Source organism: Podarcis raffonei, chromosome 15 (assembly GCF_027172205.1).
Source record: "Podarcis raffonei isolate rPodRaf1 chromosome 15, rPodRaf1.pri, whole genome shotgun sequence".
Taxonomy (NCBI): domain Eukaryota; kingdom Metazoa; phylum Chordata; class Lepidosauria; order Squamata; family Lacertidae; genus Podarcis; species Podarcis raffonei.
Window position 1 is genome coordinate 34,430,299 of NC_070616.1, and position 10,855 is coordinate 34,441,153.

General features: G+C 45.5%; 1 long non-coding RNA gene across 1 annotated transcript; it reads left to right on the forward strand.

The window, feature by feature from the left end:
- The first annotated feature begins 341 nt into the window (after window positions 1-341).
- Window positions 342-1,666, forward strand: LOC128402564 (uncharacterized). The gene is made up of 2 exons (XR_008327742.1): window positions 342-1,163; window positions 1,438-1,666. It is a non-coding gene; the product is annotated as an uncharacterized LOC128402564 (long non-coding RNA).
- Window positions 1,667-10,855: the final 9,189 nt, after the last annotated feature.

The window sequence follows — 10,855 nt, forward strand, 5'->3', positions numbered from 1 at the left end:
TAAAGACCTCCAAAGAAGGAGACTCCACCACACTCCTTGGCAGCAAATTCCACTGTCGAACAGCTCTTACTGTCAGGAAGTTCTTCCTAATGTTTAGGTGGAATCTTCTTTCCTGCAGTTTGGATCCATTGCTCTGTGTCCGCTTCTCTGGAGCAGCAGAAAACAACCCTTCTCCCTCCTCTATGTGACATCCTTTTATATATTTGAACATGGCTATCATATCACCCCTTAACCTCCTCTTCTCCAGGCTAAACATGCCCAGCTCCCTTAGCCGTTCCTCATAAGGCATCATTTCCAGACCTTTGACCATTTTGGTTGCCCTCCTCTGGACAATTATTAGGAGGGTACTTTAAATGTATGATGTGTACACAGTCTATATCTCTGGATTTGGCCCTAAGATTATCTCAGCTTGAAGCGCAGCACAATTTTTAATCAGGAAAGGCTAGCCACACTCATTTTTGCAACAAAGTAAGTAATCCTTGTACATTGGCCTGTAGTTTTTGAAGCTTAAAAATAGGAAGTTCAAGGAGAAGTGAATTTGAATCAGCTTCAACAGCCTGGAGTAACCTTCCACCCCATTGTAACCATTTTGGTCACTGACCTTAGGTTTGAAATAACTACTTTCCCTGCCCTCCCTTCCTCCATCATTCTTCTTTTCCCCTTCTTCTTCTCTTTGTGCTTAACACTGTTTCCATAATGGACAGGTTCTGCAAATAGTGCCCCCTTCCTCTGCAGATGCAAATATAAGTTTTGGGCTGGGGGGGGATAACAAATGTAGCACTGACTGCGTCTTTAACTTGATAAGCACTCTGGGGAGGGGGTGGGGAGGGAGAATCAATTTCTGTTCCTAAGGTTATTTTGTGGTGGGTGGGTGTGAGAGGGGCGCTCTCACAGAGCAACTGAGCGACAGCTTGAAACCGCACTATTCCTTGATCTCAGGGAAAAGAACAAGACAGGAGTCCCAAATCCCAGCTGTGCAGAGCAAGGATCAGAGCGCTAATAATATGACTGTAATGATACATGAGGGAGTCTTTTCCTGGTCTCAGAGAGTTCAGCATTCCTTCAGAGAAAGCAGCTCCTGAATCCCAAACATCATGTACACCTCTGGCTGGCTGCAGCGCCTGCTTTGTTACATGGACTGTTTTCTTATTTGGGGTGCATGGGTGAGTATGGCGGGGGAGAGACGTGTTTTAGGCACTGTTTATCTGAACCCCTCCCATATCCAGAGGCTAGAGTCAGGTAGAAAAAGCATTTGGTGTTGGGGCGACTGTCAAGAGCGAATCTTGATTGACAAATTGGGGCCCCAACGGAGCTCATTAAACCCAACCTCAGTTCTCTCCTGGGAAGCCTGAATACTAGACCCTGTTTTTCTGCTATTAGAATATTTTGACTCCTCCGTTGATCAATTGAATGTGCCTTTTCTTTTTTTTCCTCCAGTATTAATTCAGTTTGGAGTCGCAGATGATTTTCCTGCTAATGAAGAAACACTGCATGCGGTCATCAGGAAAGGTGAGGCCGCCTTTGCTAGAGGACCTCAGGCAGAATACAGCGTGATTATTCATGAAGACCTCTGTGCCTGCAAATACCCTTCTTGCCTTCTCTCCAGCGGGCCTCTTTCACCCCATCTCTTGTCAATTGCATTTTATTTTTTAACATGAACAAAAACTTAGAAAAATAAATGAAGAAATGAAGAACAATGCAACCCGGTTTCATTTCAAAATAATTTTGGGTGACATTCATTCTTGCTGCTAGCAGCAAGCATAGCAGGGGGTTGGACTAGTTGACCCTATGATTCTGTGAAATGGGCTACCACCAGACAGCATTTAGTTCACACAAGAAAGCAAAGGCAACTTACACTAAACTAAAATCCACAGGACGATAATACCTTTATTAGTCTAATCAAGATGTTGTGAGATCAAGAGCCAGGAAGAAGCACATACCGTAGTTAATGCAGTGTATAGTTTGGAACTCACTGCCACATGAGGCACTGATGCTCACCAATTTAGATGGGTTTAGGATTAGGCAAGTTAATGGAGAATAAGGTTCTCAATGGCTACTAGCCACAGCTGGAGAAATCCCAGTTTCTGGAAACCATACAGTGGGGAGGGGACAGTGCTCTTGTGCTTGGGTTCCTGTTTGCGGGTTCCCCACAGGCATCTCTTTGGCCACCAAGAGGATGGGATCCTGCACTTGGTGGGCCATTGGCCTGATCCATCGGACTCTTGTGTTTTCATACAGCAAATGGCTATGGGGTCTTGCCCAAACACCAGTTCACAATACTTAGCAAAGCTTGAACACAAGGCCGTAGCTGAATGGTCTGGAGTAAGGGATTGTGGGAAAGGGTCCACATTAGCCCTTATGGAAGAGGAAAATCTCAATGCACACACTTTCTCTCTCTCTCTCTCTCTCTCTCTCTCTCTCTCTCTCTCTCTCTCACACACACACACACACACACACACACACAGACAGTTCAAGCCCAGGTCTCCAGTGACGATAGCTCAATGGCTTCCGGCTCCTTGTTTTCCTTATATTCCTCACATATTGCAAGCACAGTGAAGATCATTAAGTGTGCAGGAATATCTAGACTGACTAATCCTGTATGTGAGTGGGAAAGCAATTAATACAGTGGTATCTTGGGTTAAGAATTCATTCTGGAGGTCTGTTCTTAACCTGAAACTGTTCTTAACCTGAAGCACCACTTTAGCTAATGGGGCCTCCCGCTGCCGCCGCGCAATTTCTGTTCTCATCCTGATGCAAAGTTCTTAACCCGAGGTACTATTTCTGGGTTAGCGGAGTCTGTCACCTGAAGCGTCTGTAACCCGAGGTACCATTGTACTTACAGTATCTGGAACAATGGCAAAAAGAGAACTCGAAACAAAAGCCGGTTCACTATTTTGTGACCTTTTAGTTGGCCTAATAAAAAGCCCTGTCCTATTTATGTTTTGCAATCATTTGGTGTTAGCTTAAGCCTTAACATATAAGAGTGGCAAGGAAGTGGTTTTTTTAAAGGTTTTCTTTCTGTGGTCCTCAGGACACAACCGAAGGCTCTTTTAAAACATAAATCAATCTGTATAGGTATATCCGAGTCTCTGTAGGTACAGACAGATTGATTTATGTTTTAAAAGAGCCTTCGGTTGTGTCCTGAGGACTTGGATTCGGAGGTATCTAAAATTAACTCAACATGTACAGCTGTGTTTCTCAAACTTTAGGTCACCATGCCCTAATGGGGAGGTCAGTGGCAAATCACATACTTTCCATGTAGAAGGCCTCAAGGTCAATCCCCAGCATCTCCTGCTAAAAGATCCCAAGCAGCAGGCTGGGAATATCTGCCAGATAGTGTGTGAGGTTGTTTTTAGGCAACTTCTTAGGATAAATTAGCTGGGTGGGTGCCTAGGAGTCTTGATTCAAAACACACAAGGCCTTAATAAAAATAACTAATCCCCACACACCTTTTCTCTAAGCCTCCCCTTGATGCCAGTAATAATAAGCTTATATATTCTCCCTACAGAGGAAAGTATGCCTGGCACCATCATTAAACAGCTTCCGGCGAATGCCGAAGACTCACCTGTTTACTCTGATTTTTGACACTCGAGGTGTATGCTTTTAGGGCCCACCTTATTTTTGTGATCGTAATTTGATTTAAACTGTTTTTTAATATTGTGTTTTACTGTTGTAACCCAACCTGGGACCTTAGGGTGAAGGGTGGGTGAATAATAATAATAATAAATCTGAATTAGTATAAGGAAGCTCCTTATAGGCTTCTGTTGTAGTAAAACATTTTGTGCCCCATCTACACATTGTGGTTTGCACCTTCTCTCAATCTGCCTTGTACCACCCTATATTGCTTCACCTCCAGTCTAAGGGGCTCACGGCAGTCAGGGACTTGGCAGTCTCAGTCTGGCAGGAGGGAACTGGTTGCTTCTAAGACACAAAAGTGGCTTAAAAAGAAAGTTTTGCTCCCTGTGCCCCACACATACCTGTATTCTGTCTTGTGGTTGCTTTGAGTGCAGTGTGAAAAACCTGCTTACCCAAAAGCAACGCAGAAACCTGCTTACCCAATGCAAAAGTGGGATAAGTGCACTTACAGCAGGCATCAATCCCGCTTTTACACCACTTTCAACTCTCTAAAAGCAATTGCTGCCTTTGTTTCCAACGTCACACTAATACTGTGTACAGTGCTCTGGCTTTTTGAGGCCCACTAATGTAACCTCCAAGTGTGATCAGAAGTCCTGCAGCTGGTCCGTGGAGGCTGCTTCCCTTTGGGGCAGGAGGCAGGGAGGATGACAGTAGGTGGCGCCAGAGCCAACGACGGGGCTAGTTCTAGTTTTGTACCCATCACCCTGCTGAGCTCCACAAGGGCAAAACTGAGACCAAAGGGGAGGAAGAGGACAGGCGGTAAGCAAGAAGGCAGGCAGGTAAGGGGTGGCTGAGGGTGGAATGAGTTTGGTGGGGCAGTGCCCTCTACATCCAAATGGACCAGCCTCTACTGCAGCTTGCGCACTCACTGACACACACACACACACACACACACACACACACACATGGAAGCATCAAGGAGGGATGTCTGAGGTTGCATGGTGCTCACCAGCACCACATTTGGGGACCCCAGAAGTAGACAATACTAGGCTAGATGGACAAAGAGCCTGATCTGGTATAAGCTGTTGTTTCCAACAACGTGAGAGCACCCATTTTTAAACCCTTTTTCTGTTCTCACATTTGTCATCCACCACCAGCTTGCTTCAACTTTCAGACGCGACGTCCCAGGTGTCCTCTGACAATCCGTTGGGCAGAGAACTACCATGAACCTTGAGAGCTTGTGGACACTCCTTCATTTTTAAAAGCAGAGGTTGGATGGCCATCTGCCACACATTCCTGTATTGTTGGGGGGCTGGACTAGATGACCCTCAGGATCCCACTCTGCAATTCTACGATGCCTCAAGATATGCTGTGGTCCAGTGGTGGAGCATCTGCTTTGCAAGTAGGAGGTCGCAGGTTCAATCCCCTGCAATTCCAGGCAGGTCTGGGAGAAACTACGTCTGAAACCCCGGACAGCCACTGCCAGTCACTGTAGATAACACTGAGTTATAGCAACCAAAGGGATGCGGGTGGCGCTGTGGGTTAAACCACAGAGCCTAGGACTTGCCAATCAGAAGGTCGGTGGTTCGAATCCCCGCGATGGGGTGAGCTCCCGTTGCTCGGTCCCTGCTCCTGCCAACCTAGCAGTTCGAAAGCACATCAAAGTGCAAGTAGATAAATAGGCACCGCTCCGACGGGAAGGTAAACAGCGTTTCCGTGTGCTGCTCTGGTTCGCCAGAAGCGGCTTAGTCATGCTGGCCACATGACCCAGAAGCTGTACGCCGGCTCCCTCGGCCAATAAAGCGAGATGAGCGCTGCAACCCCAGAGTCGGTCACGACTGGACCTAATGGTCAGGGGTCCCTTTACCTATATCAACCAATGGTCTGACTTTAGTATAAGGCAGCTTCCTATGTCCTATAAGTCCTGGCTGGAGTGGTGATGTTAAGGGGGAGGTCTAGGGGGCCTGAGCCCTAGGTCTTTTGCCCTAGATCTCCTTCCCCATCTCTCTTTTAAAAAACCACAACATTATCGCATATATATATATTCGCTTACAGGAATCCACTTGTACAATAATGCATGAACATTTTATTCAAGTTTTATTTAAATTTGTGTCATGGGCCGATGCTCTGAGCCGGTTAAGTACCTACCTAGCAATGTCCCTGCCTGGGGGGGATTGTTGGAGCTGTATTTGACTAGAAGAACATGATAGGAATCAAATCCCAATTCTCTTTTAGGCAGTGCTTTTTTTCCCCTAGAAAAAGACATGTCAGTGCTCTCCATGAAGCGGTTACAGGAAGTGCCACACTTCTTAACAACGAAAAGGAAAGAGGTGCTGGTACTGTGTACCTTTGAGAATCCCCTGGGGGGGGGAGGCACTGTTTTTAGGCATTATTAACTCTAAGTCCCTCCAGATTTCCTTTTTATAGCATATCCATGAAGATTTGTGTTCATGGAACTGCAGAGGATTCCTGTAGGATCCCATTTCCAATGCTCCCCCCCCCTCCGCACAAGGCAGCCAGTGCCTAGTTTGCAACTTCCTGCCGAAATGCTGGAACTTTTCGGGCCACAAGCTTACTCCTGTCCTGCTTCTGTTGTGCTGTAGCCCCTCCAGACGACAACAACTTTGTAGTAATGGAGAAGCATTGCTGACTGAACCCACCACTAACGCACGGTTATTGTGTCGAGAACTGTGACGTTAACATATGAGAGTGCTGGAGGGGAAATAGTTAAACAGGTTACCCAATCAGGACCCAGGGGGTGGAGTCAGAGGGACTATAAAACCAGCTCTGGGAGGGGCAAAGGGAGGAGTTCTTTGGGAGTTGAGTGGTTGGTTGGAGTGGGAGTGAATTGGGATAGAGTTTGTGGGTAGGTTGAGTTAGTGTAGCAAAATAAACTGAGTCAGGAATAGTTAGGGGCTAGGAAGACAAGTGAATTCATCATGCAAAAGGCTGGGCTGGATGAATCCCTAGCTGGAATTAAGATTGCCAGTAGAAATATCAACAACCTCAGATATGCAGATGATACAACCTTGATGGCAGAAAGTGAGGAGGAATTAAAGAACCTTTTATTGAGGGTGAAAGAGGAGAGCGCAAAATATGGTTTCAAGCTCAACATCAAAAAAATGAAGATCATGGCCACTGGGCCCATCACCTCCTGGCAAATAGAAGGGGAAGAAATGGAGGCAGTGAGAGATTTTACCTTCTTGGGCTCCATGATCACTGCAGATGGTGACAGCAGCCACGAAATTAAAAGATTCCTGCTTCTTGGGAGAAAAGCAATGACAAACCTAGACAGCATCTTAAAAAGCAGAGACATCACCTTGCCGACAAAGGTCCGTATCGTTAAAGCCATGGTTTTCGCAGTAGTGATGTATGGAAGTGAGAGCTGGACCATAAAGAAGGCTGATCACCGAAGAATTGATCCTTTGAATTATGGTGCTGGGGGAGACTCTTGAGAGTCCCATGGATTCAGTCAAACCTATCCATTCTTAAGGAAATCAGCCCTGGGTGCTCACTGGAAGGACAGATCCTGAAGCTGAGGCTCCAATACTTTGGCCACCTCATGAGAAGAGAAGACTCCCTGGAAAAGACCCTGATGTTGGGAAAGATGGAGGGCACAAGGAGAAGGGGACGAAAGAGGACGAGATGGTTGGATAGTGTTCTCGAAGCTACCAGCATGAGTTTGACCAAACTGCGGGAGGCAGTGGAAGACAGGAGTGCCTGGCGTGCTCTGGTCCATGGGGTCACGAAGAGTCGGACACGACTAAATGACTAAACAACAACAAGGAAGACAAGTAAATATCTGAGAGGTGGTTTAGTGAGTGAGAGCAGGTAGCGGAAGTTATAGGTCTGGATAGGCACCCCATGATTGTAATTGACCGATACCGTTTATGAAACCACACGCTTGTTAAACTGCACTAAATAAACAAAAAGTTATGTTCCAATTTAACCCTGACTGGACTCAGTATTGTACCAGGTAGGGCCTGGGTGGTGGCAGCAAAAATTAAAGTGGTGGCACAGGGATCAATAGACGGTGAAACGTCCAGGGACCCTGTGTGATCGCCACAACAACATGCTGCAGAATACACATTCTGTCTCTGTGGACGGCATTAATTTTCGGATAACTTGTTATTTTAGGACATGGTGGTGTAAGATACAGTACTTTTCAAGAGTCGGCTTGCACATATAAAGCCTGGTGTAGGAGGGACTAAGAGAGAGCCATGAACCAGGAAGTCTGCCCTAGCTTGAATCTCTGTGAACACGCTGTACTTTAAGTAAGCCCTTAAGCAAGCTGTTCCTACTAAGCCTCAGGTCCCTGCACAGACACACACACACACAATTATAGAACCACTTGTTTACTAGATGACATGAAATATAGGTAGCACTTCACTCACCGATGGCATTACAAAAGTGCACTTGATTTAAACTTTCTAAATAGCGTCCAGGCGGAATTTGCAGAAACCATTAAAATGTCTGGGGAAACCAGGGCATATGGCAACCCATGTCGGAAGTGTTTATTTTTTTGCCAATCTCCTAAAAAATAGCTCCAAAACTTAAAAAAAATAAAATTGGCTCAACAGCTTTTGTGCACGGATGTTCACTTTTTGAAATACGGCAACCCTTGGTTGTAAAGAATGTCTGGGTTCGACTGCAGCAAAAAAACCAATGCGTACAAAATGCTTGTCCATGCATCAGAGTTCTGTTCTTTATGCATTTCTGTGCATAGCACCACCTTGTGGCCACCCAGTCACATCGCTTTGTGGTGTCACACCACTTTATGGTATGTGTGTGTGCTTGGGAGGGGATTTTGTGTCTCCCCCTGTCCTTTACTCAGATCCCCGGCTCTCTTTCCCTCCACGGTTTTGTAAACCTTGCAGATGGCCATCATCTCTTATTATTCAATCCTTGGAAAGCGCTGCTCAGGATGTTGGATTTCTTTTTGATAGGTATATACGCCCAGAGCTTTGCCTTCTCTGCAAAAGCAAACTCTGAGGGCTCTTAACCGTTCTTGTTTAGGAATAGTGTTTGAATAAATATCGCCACTTAGCAGCTGTTTGTGTCTGTGGTTCAACTGTCCCCCAGCTGTGTGAGAAGGCAAAGCATTAGGAATGTTAATCCTTTCAAAACATCTTGTCAGCAAGAAGAATGTGCCTTTTCATGTAAGCATTGCAGCAAATTTGTCTGGTATTTATGAGGGGCTAGAGACTTTCCCAAACAAAAACCTTGGCCTTTCAGAAACTTTAGGCCAGACGGGAACCTAATTCTCACACCTCCAGCATCACAAGCGAGTGGGCAGTGTGTAAATCAGCTCCTTCTGTGGCAACTATTCTTTCTGTATGGTTGCAGGACGGAACCTACGATTAGTTTTCTAAGAATTCTTGGGCGAAAAATATGAGCAGAAGTCTTTTTCTCAACGCTATACCATTTGAATGCAGCTTTTAAGATTCTGAGAAACTGTTTTAAAATTATTACCGGGTGGAATTCCTCTGCGGAGTTCTGAATTTGCCCTCTCCCTTGTGTGAAAAATGAAAAGAAAAGTGTGTGTGTGTGCAAAGCACCTGCTAAACTAGGGTAGGAATCTGAGATATCAGAGATTTGGGCTGGATCGTATGTACACTTAGGACATTTCAGTCACATCCTTGGAAATTTAGGTTGTGCAATTACAGTGGTACCTCGGGTTACAGACGCTTCGGGTTACAGATGCTTCAGGTTACAGACTCTGCTAACCCAGAAATAGTACCTCGGGTTAAGAACTTTGCTTCAGGATGAGAACAGAAATCGTGCAGCGGCAGCGGGAGGCCCCATTAGCTAAAGTGGTACTTCAGGTTAAGAACAGTTTCAGGTTAAGAATGGACCTCCAGAACAAATTAAGTTCTTAACCCGAGGTGCCACTGTATAGTTGTTTAGGTGCTGCTGTACAACAAACTGACCTCCCCTTCTTCGACAACAGGGAAATGTACTGGAAAGTGTGGGATAATGCTTCCTTTGATGCAACAGTCATGTCTCTTCCCCCTAAACAAATCAGAATGGATGCTCATTAAATAGCCAACATTGTCTAATCTTCCTGCAAACAAATAAGGATGAATGCTCAATAAGCAGGTCATTTGGAGACCCTTAGATCTCAGAATTACTGCCACGGGGTTCTGTGAGCGCACTGTACCCTTTACAGTACTAGGCTACAATTTCCACCACCTTTAACAAACTACAGCTCCCTTGATTCTTTGGAAGCCATCTGCTTTAAATGTTGGTGTGTACTCAGGCCTGGTCTTTGGCTGGTTACACACCTCCATTTACTGGTGTAAACACTGGTTTCGGGGTGGCCTGCATGCAATTAGCCACAGTCCATACCTATTGTGCATTTTTGTGTGTTCTCCCAACAAGGGAGGTACAGAAGGTGCTGACATGAGAAAGGACCTTTTAAGTGGTGGCTCCCCATTTATGGAATACTCTCCCTAGGCCTGATTTTATTTATCCAGGCCTTCGGCCATTAGTTTGGGAGGTGCTTAGGTATGTGTATGACCTCTATTTTGAGCTCATTCATTTATGCAGGGGTCACTAGCCCTCAAACCAAACATGGCACACTGAACCTCTGCATTGGGCATGCTAGGCTGCTTTCAGGTATGGGGCAGGTAAGGTTGGTATTTCAAAGGAACACTTGGGAGCTTAAAGCTCCTGGTTGTTCCTTGGATCCAGGAAGGCACGCTCCTTTCAGCCCATCAGCCAATGAAAGGATTGGACCACGTCTTCAATCCCGTCCCTGCTGAGCATCTCTTCAGACCACTGATATTTGAAGGGGAGATGCAGGGAGGCGTTGGGGGCTGAAATACCTTTGTAAGCAGTCCTGTGGGGGAATGTTTTCAAAGGGAAGCATAATCTGAAAAAGGTGGTAAGACAGGCCAGCTTTGGCTTACCAGGGTTGAGGGAGATAAATAAATCTCTAGCCCTCTGGACAGAAAAGGGTCCCTGATCTGGTTCTGTGGGTTGGGTGTGTCCTTTTTTCATATATATCCTTTCGGATCAGCGTTTCAGGCCCTTGTTTCATTGCTGCCCTTCCGCATGGCTTTAAATTTCCTTGTTCCTCCATTTCTGTCCCTGCCTTCTAAGTCGCTTTGAGACACTTCCTATATATATATATATATATATATATATATATATATATATATATATATATTGATTTTAACATATAAATTATAAAATGTACCACAAAACTTATCACTTATACAATCTTTTTAGACTTCCATCAGCACCTCTGATGATCGTTTGAACCACTTCTTATGCA